Source organism: Durio zibethinus, chromosome 21 (genome assembly GCF_047325235.1).
Source record: "Durio zibethinus cultivar Kanyao isolate XHJ-2024 chromosome 21, ASM4732523v1, whole genome shotgun sequence".
Lineage (NCBI taxonomy): Eukaryota > Viridiplantae > Streptophyta > Magnoliopsida > Malvales > Malvaceae > Durio > Durio zibethinus.
Genome location: NC_143182.1, coordinates 11,518,225 through 11,529,605, shown reverse-complemented (window position 1 = coordinate 11,529,605; position 11,381 = coordinate 11,518,225).

The following is an 11,381-nucleotide window of genomic DNA, read 5'->3' as shown; positions in this document are numbered from 1 at the left end:
AGTATTTTGAAAGTAGAATAAATTTCGTACATAAAAATGCCTCAATCAAAGGTATTCCTCATTAAACTTACAGAATTGCACTAAGAAGGCCAAAATAAAAGGTAAAATTCTGTCATTAAAATTAATAATAGTTTGTTGTGAATGTGTTGTCTTCTAGTATGTATGATAAATTTTTGTAAGAACTTTCATGCCGTTAATAGACTATTTTGTTAAAGTAGACCAATAATTACTTCATATTATCATTTAGATAATTTTGTTTAATATAGTAATAATAGCTAATGTGGTCAATCAATAAAAAGGTTTAACATTTAATATAATTTTCATTGCTCATATTTCAATTCAATTAAGGTTCAACAATGGACAAGAAATGCTTTTGGATGTACTCTCGTTTAGTTATTAATGGATACATTACTTAAAACTTCTATGATAGTATAGAAAAATTTATTAGATATGCTTATTCTCAACCAAACTTTATTAGTAATGGGAAGATTATATGTCCTTGTGCCGAATGTGAGAATAAAAAAATTTTAAAAATGGATGTTGTGTATAAGCACCTTTATTATAAAGGGTTTACAATATGTTATACGAATTGGGTCTCACATAGGGAATTAAAAGTATAATAAGCTTCTTCAATAAACATAAATACCTTTGAATCGATTGAGGAAATAAGAATAGAAAATTCGTATAATAGAATGTTTATGGATGTTGTATATCCTAATTTTAAAGTGGATGTAGTAAGAGAACTAGGTATGGATGCTAGTAAGGCAAGAGAATCATCCAAATAAAAGCCAAGTGTAGATATGGTAAGTTCCTATTATTTGTTGAAAGATGTAGATGAACCATTGTAGTCAGGCTATATGAAGCACACAATCTTTTTCTGTTATGTCCTAAGTTTTAAAATGTAAATTAGAGTTTAACATTAATGAGTCATGTTTTGATCGTTTGCTGAGCATGGTGAAGGATATGTTGCCAATGGATGATAAATTATTAAAAAACTTATACAAAATGGATAAAAAAAAGATGATGAAACTAGGACTTAGTTATAAGAAAATTCATGTTTGCAAAAATAATTGCATGTTGTTTTATAAGGAAGCAACAAAATTGACATATTGGTTGGTTTATGGTCATCATCGATATATAAGGTATAAATCTAGTGGTGAGATGAAAAAAAAAATTTCGTATAAAATCTTACATTATGTTACTGATATCGAGACTTCAAAAATTTTATATGTTAACTAAAACTGCTAAATATATGACATAATATGCCTATAACCAAAGTCATAACAACATGCCTCGATATCCTGTTGATGGTGAAGCTTGGAAACATTTTAATCACAAGCATGAATCATTTGCACTTAAAGTGAGAAATGTACAACTAGGATTATGTGCTAATGATTTTTGTCCGTTTGGTCCAAATATGAAACCATACTCTTGTTAGCCAATAAAGATAGTGATATATAATTTACCATCATGGTTTAGTATGAAGTGAAAATATATCTTCTTAAATATGGTAATTCCAAGAAATAGTAATTCAAGTCAAAATATAGATGTTTTATTGAGACTTTTAATAGATGAGTTACAAATATTATGATCAAAAGGTATTGTGACATATGATGTTTATAAAAAATAAAATTTTTGTTTGAAGACAACTTTTTTATGGACAATTAATGATTTTCCTACATATGACATGTTGTCTAGTTAGAGCACTTATGAAAACTTATCATATCCTCATGAAAACTTATCATATCCTCATTGTATGGGACAAGGAAAGTCACTTTGATTGGCTTATAGTAAGAAGCCTTACTTTTTTTATTGTCATCATCAATTTTTGCATTTTGATCATCCTTTTCAAAGGCAAAGGGATAAATTTCAAAAAAGAGTTGAAAACTCCCTTGTTGTTCCATTATTAGGTGAAAAAATTTTGGTTTGATTAAATAGCTTTCTTGACATGACATTTGGCATTAAATGTAGTGATCAAAGGTTAGATGATTTAGAGAAAAGTTATAATTAGGTAAAGAAAAATATATTTTGGGAATGACCCTATTGGTTAACCAATTTGATTTGGCACAATCTTGATGTTATGCACATTAAGTGTAATGTCTTTAACAATGTATTTAATACAATGATGAATGCTAAAGGTAAAACTAAAGACAATATAAAGACAAGACTAAATCTCAAGGTGTATTGCAAGTGATCAAAGTTAGAATTAGTTGTGGGAATGGAAAAGTTTTCATGCCTGAATATTCATATACTTTAAGCAAAAAGCAAAAAAAAGATGTTTGTACTTGGGTTAAAAAATTAAGACTTCCTGATGGTTTTGTATCTAACATTACTCGATATGTAAACATGGTTGATTACAAGTTTTATGGGATGAAAAGTCATGATTTTCATGTCTTTATGCAACTATTAGTCTTAATTACTTTTTGTGATTTGGTACTTACTTTTATTTGAGATACAATTACTAAGCTCTCTCATTTTTTTGGAGATCTATGTTCCACTAAAATACATGTAGATTGTATGAAAATGTTAGAAACAAAGATAATGGAAACAATTTGCAAATAAGAAAAGATTTTTCCCTCAGGTTTCTTTAATCTTATGGAGCATTTACCCATTCACTTACCTAAAGAGGTAAAAATTGGTGGACCTATTCAACATCATTGGATGTATCCATTTGAAAAGTAATTTCAGTTGTTAGACATTAACGTTGATTAATTTAATTTGTCGTCATTAACATTTGTGTTATGATATCGTGATCTATAGGTTTCTTCATCATCTCAAGAAAAATGAATCAATCGAACATTTGTTGAAGCATCTATATATAAGTCATATGTTATCGAAAAGATATCCACTTTTTACTAATTTTATTTTGATCTAACTATGTCAACAAGATTAAAACAAGTTCTACGTATTGAGGATAGAGGTGTCATGGATTCTAAAGGACTTTTTTAGTTTTTAGTTATCATGGTCGAGCACTTAATCCATAAGATAAGTCTCAATGGTTATCAGAGGATGAGCATAGTAAGGTACACTTATATGTTTTGTTAAATTATGAAGAGATAAATCCTTATATTAAGTAATATGTGCAGTCTATAATTTATGTTTTTAGTAAGTTTACAATTCTCTTAATTCGTAATTGATAATGATAGGATATTTGTGAATTGATGAAAAGAGACTTTGTGAATATAAATGATGTAGAATTGAAAAAAGAAAGCAATGCTAGATTCCCGCAATGGTTAAAACAATTTGTAAAGGTTTAGCGCATATTAGCATATATGAATAGAAAATTTAATGCTATTGTGTCTTAATAATGATGATAAAATTTTTTGTGTTACGATTGGATAGGTTGAACAGCCAAATAGCAATATTAATGGTTGTATAGTTGAGATAGCTTGTGTCCCTACATACATGATTAGAGATTTTAAAGGTTACTTTGTCAATGGTTTTAAATTTTATACAGTCAACAATGGCCAAACTCAAAAGATTATGAATATTAGGATATGTGAGAAAAGAAATTGTTACAATGATTATGAACGTGACTTTTATGGTATCTTGGAAGATATCATTGAGTTAGAGCACTTTAGAGCGAGGAATAAGATTATATACTTTTTAAATGTCATTGGTTTGATATAGAGAAAAAGGCAAGGATAGATCCCTATCATGGTCTTATTGGAATTAAATATAATTCAATACTTACTAGCAATGAACCATTTGTTTTAGCTTCACAAATACATCAAGTTTCATAAACAAGCTATCTTTCTAGAGAAAGAGATTGAAATGATTAGGGGGCAGTCTTCAAAACAAAGGTCAGAATGCATATCGAGTAAGTAATATTGATAGGGATAAAGAACAAACAACCGATTTAAACGAAGATGTGTTCCAAGAAGTTGAAGCTTCTATTCCATGAAATATTATTATTTTAAAAAAACTTGATAATCTTACAGTTATTATTCTGGTGAATATAAAAAGATAAATTTAGTACAAATAATTCAAGCTAAAGAATAAGATGATGATGATGATGATGATGTCGACAAGAAGGATAATGATGATAATGATAATGATGATGATGATGCTAATAATGATGAAAAAACACATGAGTTTGCTTCCTCTAATAGCAATTGATGTATGCAATATGACTTTTAATGTTATATATAATGTTTATTAGATGTTCACAATATATCTTAAGCAAATATAATACTTTATTATTTGTTCTATTTGAAATTAAATAGATTTTGCTAATTTCATTTAATCTGATATTACTAAAATAATATTATATATGTTTGTTTTTTCTTGGTGTTATTGGGATATTAATGGAATGTTTTTTGTTCTATATGGATTATATGATGGGACATCAAGTAAAGAGTATTATCCCTCGAGGTGGTTCTAGGGCAGGATCCATGATAGGTGATTTATGTATTAGGTCATCATTAAAATTGACATAGCATGATCCACCATACGGGTCAACTTTACCATGTAGGTCAGCTTATCTCCAAATATATTTTGATCGACCATACTCGTCACCTCTAGCACTGATGATGGATGATCCATCAATGAAGCTGTACATCAATCCAAGATTAGCCAATGATCCACCAATTAGAGAAAAAAAAAAAGAAAGATAACTAGACAAAGGACTAGGGGGCAAACAAAGGGTTACAGATTCTTTTAAATCCAGATAAGTAAGTGTGGATTACTCTACTTTAAGATAAGTAGTAATAATTTTTTTATTGTTATTTAATTGTTAATGAATTTGTTCAATTAATCTTACTAACAAATGGATGTTGATAGTTGTTTTGAGCAATTATCAATTAGCTAACAATTTCAGGAATAATTCAAGCAAATTATACTGGGCCTTGACTGACATGGAGTAAAGTACTTGTATTAGTTAAGTTTATGATGTTTGATAAATTTAAGGTAGCAAATGGATTTATATATATATATTTTATTTGATTTGAACTAAAAGTTTAAATTATTGTCAACAAGTTATTATACTCTTATTTATTATGTTAGGAAAAAATGTCAAAGGGTTACATCAGATAATGAGCTTGTTCAACAAGTCTGGAACAATATTTCGAAGAATCGATTAAAAGACTTATTGTCCGATGAGACTGACTTGGCAATGAAAGAGCGTAGAGTTGATAACATCATAAAATACAGAGGTATGGAGTGGAGATGGATCATAACTTCAATTTGGGATACTCTTCTTGACAATATATGGAGCACTCTAAATGGTAAAACATCTCTTCCAAAGCTAAACAACATCGTCAAACACAAAAAAGAAAGTATTACGAGGCACACTAGCGACTTGATTGTTTTTCTTGTTCTTAAAAAATAATGGTACAATCTTTTTTCATGAGCTATTTTTATCAATAAATATCAATAAATTATATAAATTGTATTGTTACATGTTCATTAAATATGTCTAAATAAATGCAGTCACTTGAGTTGCAATGAGAACCCACTTTTATAGAACTTTTCAATGGCATTCAAAGACATTTAGGATGGCATGGTGACTTCGTTGACAACGAGTCCAAAGTTGTCAGTGTATGTGACTTTCAAATGACTCAGTAACGATGAAATTGCTACCTTACTTTATTAAAATAGGTAATATCTTGCGTGTTTTGTTATGCAAAGACTTTGTGAAACCATGAAAATTATTGCGTAATTTGCTTTGTGCTTCTGGTTGTGTATTATGATTGTTGCTTAATTATCTTTATAAAATATTACGATGAGATGATATTTGTGAAATGTGAAAACTATTAGGTTTTTTGAATTATGATGACAGTTGTGTACTATGATTATTGATCAAGTATTGCATTTTTTGTATTATGATGATGATTGTGTATTGTAATTATTGATGAACTGTATATTTAATAATATATTGCGATAATTACTTATTTGTGAAAAGTTTCTGCATATTATCTAGATGAAATGATATTTGAGAAAGGTAAAAATTATTGTGTATTTTTTATTTGTAATTTTTTTCGTGTATTGTGATTGTTGATAAAGTATATAGTGAAGTAATTGAAAGCAAAGACATTATAGGAAACCCTACATTGAACTAGATAGTTTGGTGTATATGAAATGCAATGAATTTGTAAAATGTGAAAACTATGCTTAAAGTTGTGAATTGTTTGAAGTTATGATATTTTAGTGAACTATATGGGTCTTATAGTAATGATTATTGTTTTAAACCTTTTTGTAGGAAAACTATGCTATTGCATTATCTTAGAAATACAATGAAGATTATTCCAATCATCCAAATTTTGATCCATATGCATGGACTAAAGCTATTGGATAGGTTAAAGTTACACGCACTCATGTTATGGCTTTGGATCAAGAAGATCTAAAGGCCTCTTTCACTTAACTCAGTCTACCACCGTAGTAAGATCGTCTAACTCTGTTTGTCATCTGTGCCTCTCTAGGCTCGTCAACCTTAGATAGAAGAATGAATTGATGAGTTAAGAACTGAGCTGAAAACTTAACTTAGTTAATTCATAGACAGATGATGTAGTTGATAGGGTCTAAAGAAACTCCACCATCATAATATTTTAGACCTGATGACAGCACCAAAGATTCTGGATCAAAACGTGCAGTAGTAGTACAGTGATATTTTTTGTTAGATTTTTATGAGGTATTTAATGGATGGATGCTATGGATGTTTTTATGGATGGATGTTTTATGATATTTTATGGATTCTATGGATATTTAATGGATGTTTGGTGATCTATTTGATGAATGTTATCTAGATTTGATATTTTAATTAATAATGATAGCATATTTAAATAATTACGCATGTTTAAATTGTAGTTTACAGGGTTTAAAGATAATTATAGGTTTTTTGAATAATTATAAATGTTTTTATTTAAATTATTGATGAAATTGTATTTTTATCAACATAATTTTTATCATTATTGACGAATTTACAGATGAAAAAAATCCTTTTATGACCATTTTTATGGTTATTATTGATGAATTTATCGACGAAAAAAAACTTTTACTGATGGATTTATCGACAGATTTACTAACGAAAAAACTATGTAACTGATTACCAATGAAAAATTCTGTAAGTAAAATCATTGGCAATAAATTGATCGTTAATTACCGATGGATTTTTCATCGATAATTATTGACAAAATCAAACCATTACCGATAGAATAACATTATCGACATAACTAGCATGATGAAATTTTTCATTGCTAAAACCATCACTATTGCTATTATCGATAGATTATAAGCTTTTACTAGTGAAAAATTTTGTCGATAAAGCTTAAATTTCTAGTAGTAAAATAAGTGATATATTTTAGAGAAAGACAAGGGTGTTTATATGCCTTAAATGGGTGTAATGAAGAACATGCAGTATTTTTCTCAAACCATTTTAAAAAGACAAATAAAGAAGGATGGCATTAACATCTTAGACATTCTCACTATTGAATAATTGATTTTCTTTTCTCATAATGGTTTTATTGAGCTTAATAACAAGCTTAATTTTGAAGTGGTTTGTGAAAGTCATTAGTTAGGAAAGGCATACAAACTTCTTTTTGAAAGAATTAATGATCATTGGGATGACTTATTTATGAAGGTTTATTATGATGACTTATTTATGAAGGTTCATTGTGATTTGTAGGGACCAGCTCATATTAAGTTAGTTGACAAATATCGTTATTATGTTATCTTTACCGATGAGCACATTAGATTTACTTAGTTTTATCCTACAAGAAAAAAAGTTTGACTTGTTAATGTGCTTTATTCGTTTTTAGAGATTTGTTGAGCGATAGTTCAACAAACAAATTAAAATTTTTCAAACTAATGAAAGTAGAAAGTTTGCAAACAAATCTTTTTTGAATCTTTTAGGGGGCTATAAAATCCAACATCAACTTGCCTATCCCAAAACCTCAGAGCAAAATGGTTTTGTAGAATGAAAACAAAGAAGTATTAATGAGTTAGGTTTAACGATGATATTTCATACTAAGTTAACAGCTTAATATTGGGTTTATTGCTTTACCATTATAGTTTTGATAAATCATCTACCTTCCACTAGTATCAAGATGGAATCTTCTATTTTAGGCTTTACAAAAAACATCCTGACTATAGTTTCATGTGAAATTTTCGGGTCTAGGTGTTTTTCATAACTTAGGGAATATCATTGAAATAAACTGGAACCAAAATCCATTCCTTGTGTTTTCATTAGCTATAGCATAAAGCACAAAGAATATAAATGCTTGAACCCAACAATTGGTCATATTTTTGTCTCTCACCATGTTACCTTTAATGAGTCAAAATTTCTTTTTGTTGATCCAAGTTCATTATGCAGTGTAAATAATTTTGAAGAGGAAATTTTTAACTATCGTAATTGGCTTGAGAGAGATGTTACTAATAAAAAAGATTTTTTTATAAGTGTTAAAATTTCATGTAATAGCCATAAAACCTTTATTGATATTGATCCATTGTCAACAGTCAATGAACACATCCCACAAAGAGTTCCTATCATGTCCTAAGAAAATGTGACCATTGATGAAGCTAAGATGTCCTTTTTTATTCCTAGTGCATGCCATGACAATACAACCCCACCACATGTGATTATTGCACCATTCTCCAACAATGCACTAGATCATTTAGCTATGCAGCAAGACATCACATGTTTGCCTTCAGAAAATAACTTAATGGGGCTATCTGAGTTGCAAACTGAGCCAACTCAATCTGTTGATGGCTTAAGTTAAAATGAAAACAATCATTCCAATGTCCATGTTGACAATAGACATGCATATCCAATGGTAACTCACTTTCATAAAGAAATTTTTAAACCAAATTTGAGATATGCAAGATTTCATGACTTTACAAGTCCAAAAATACTATGTAAACTGAAAAGTACTAAGTCAACTTTAAAGCATAAATGTTTGACATAAGCTATGCATGAAGAAATTGCTACTTTGAAGTCAAATGAAACATGGGATCTTGTTCCACATTCTAAGAAAAATGAATGTTATAAGAAGTAAATGGATATTTAAGACAAAACTAAAATCAGATGGCAGCCTTGATTGCTTGAAGGTTCGTCTTGTGGCCAAAAGATTTCATCAAATTAATGGAGTAGATTTTAATGAGACATTTTCTCCTATTATTAAACTAAGCAACATTCGATTAATTATTACAATAGTATCTATTTGTAAATGGTACATGAGACAGTTAGATGTCCAAAACACATTTCTTCATGGATATTTTGTTGAATCAATTTACATGGAACAACCACATAGCTTTTTTTACTCAAATTTTCCAAATCATGTATACAAACGCAAACGTCCTTTATATGGGCTTAAATAAGCTTCTCAAGCTTGGTTTCACAGGTTGAATACTTTTTTGCTCGATAATGACATTTTAATACCCCATTTTGGAGACTTATATATAAGAGCTATCATAATTCATTTTGGGAGTTTTAGTAAATTATCTGAACATCTTATATAAAATATTTCACAATTCTCTCTTCCAATTTCTTTTCTCAACCTTATTTTTCTCTCTAATCAACCTCGTTTCATTGTCTACCACATTTACCACGACATTTGATACTTTATGATTCGCTCCAGCCTTCTTTTTTGCCATTTCCTAACACATTCCATTTTACTTATTTGAAACGTTTCCTCTCATCACCAAAGAATTCGGGTATTATGTAAAGATAATGATAAAAATTGATAGTTACAAAGATATTAATATTTTATGTATAGGAGTTGAGCTTTTGGTAATAATGAGTAATAAATATAAAAGAAAGAGAAAAACACACATACTTAAGAGAAATGTTAAAAAAAACCTCTTAACTATCTTCAAATTTAATCTATCAAATCAAACTTTTTAAAACATTTCAATAACAAATTTAACCTAAGAATTTTGCCGAATTATACGGCTTTTTTCATTTTTTCCTTTTCAATGAAACGTCTTTTATAGATTAATTATCATTGAAACAACTTTCAATGAATAAGTTTTCCATAAAAGTGTTGTTCGTTGAAGATGTTTGGCATTGTTCCTTAAAGCTAACTGATACGTGAAAGTATCCCTAAAAATGTTGTTCTAGTGAAACAACCATCAGCAAAGTAACCTTCAATAAAGAAGTTATGCTAAACAACCTTTAATAAATAACCTTATTATTTATTATGAATTACTTTTAGTATATATTTACAACCACGTAAAAGAACTAACTCCTTTAACTTTGTTTGATATTCATGAGCAAATTTTAAGTAAAATATATATTTTAATCCCAAACATTACCCCAATTTTTGGATTTTAGTCATTCTTCTTCTATTTTAATAAATTAAATTTGGAAAATTATATTTGCTCCGTCACTTTTATCTTACAACATTTGCCACATGATAATAATTTATTTGTTTAAGTGCAATATCTCATTTATTAATGACTTGGCTTACTCATGAAATGATAGATCACATCTTTAAATTTATCTCATAACTATATGTTATGTTAGAAAACATAGATATTTAAAATAAAATTGGAGTAAATAGCAAGACATTAAATTTTTATAATTTTATTTGACATGAATTTTTATTTTTTGTATAAGCATCATTAATAGATGACATAAACTTTAAAATTGATGAATGGCTACTTTTTAGATGACTAGTTATATGACAATTTTTTTTTACCTACTCAATATGAGAAGAAACCCTTGCAATATCATTTCAAAGCCTTTTTATGAGTGGTTTAAGCCTTTTGAATTGATAGATCTAAGTTATTAGATACTTTTTTGAGATTTTTTACATCATCACTTTGATTTACAAAAAAAATACTCACATACAAGTTTTATACATGTGATAAATTAATTTTTAATATTTTTTATTAAATTTTTTAGATTGATCTATCATGTTTTCTGTTAACAAAAATAAAAAAAAATCACTTGTCACAACGTTATCCATTTCATAAAAAACCCTATCTAAATCATTAATTTAACCATACTTATTAATTATTAATGAAGGGATCAAAATCAACATATATATATATATAATTAGATTATGAACAATAAATATGTTCATTAATAATTAAGTATTTTAAGTTTTTATGAAATAAATAGAATATTACATATTTTATTTTATTTTTTGAAGTTTTGACAAAATAAATATAAATATTTAATACTTTATTCTTTTAAATTGACAAAATAATTATGTATCTAAAGTTAGATTATAAGCAATAAATATACTCGTTAATAATTAATTATTTTAGGGTTTTACAAAATAAACATAAATATCAAATATTTTATTTTTTTTTGAAGTTTTTATGAAATAAATATAAATATAAAATATTTTATCTTTTTAGAATAAATTATTCAAATAAAAAAAGAATACATAAAACAATAATTTAAATTCACAAAATAATTATTATGGAAATTATATATT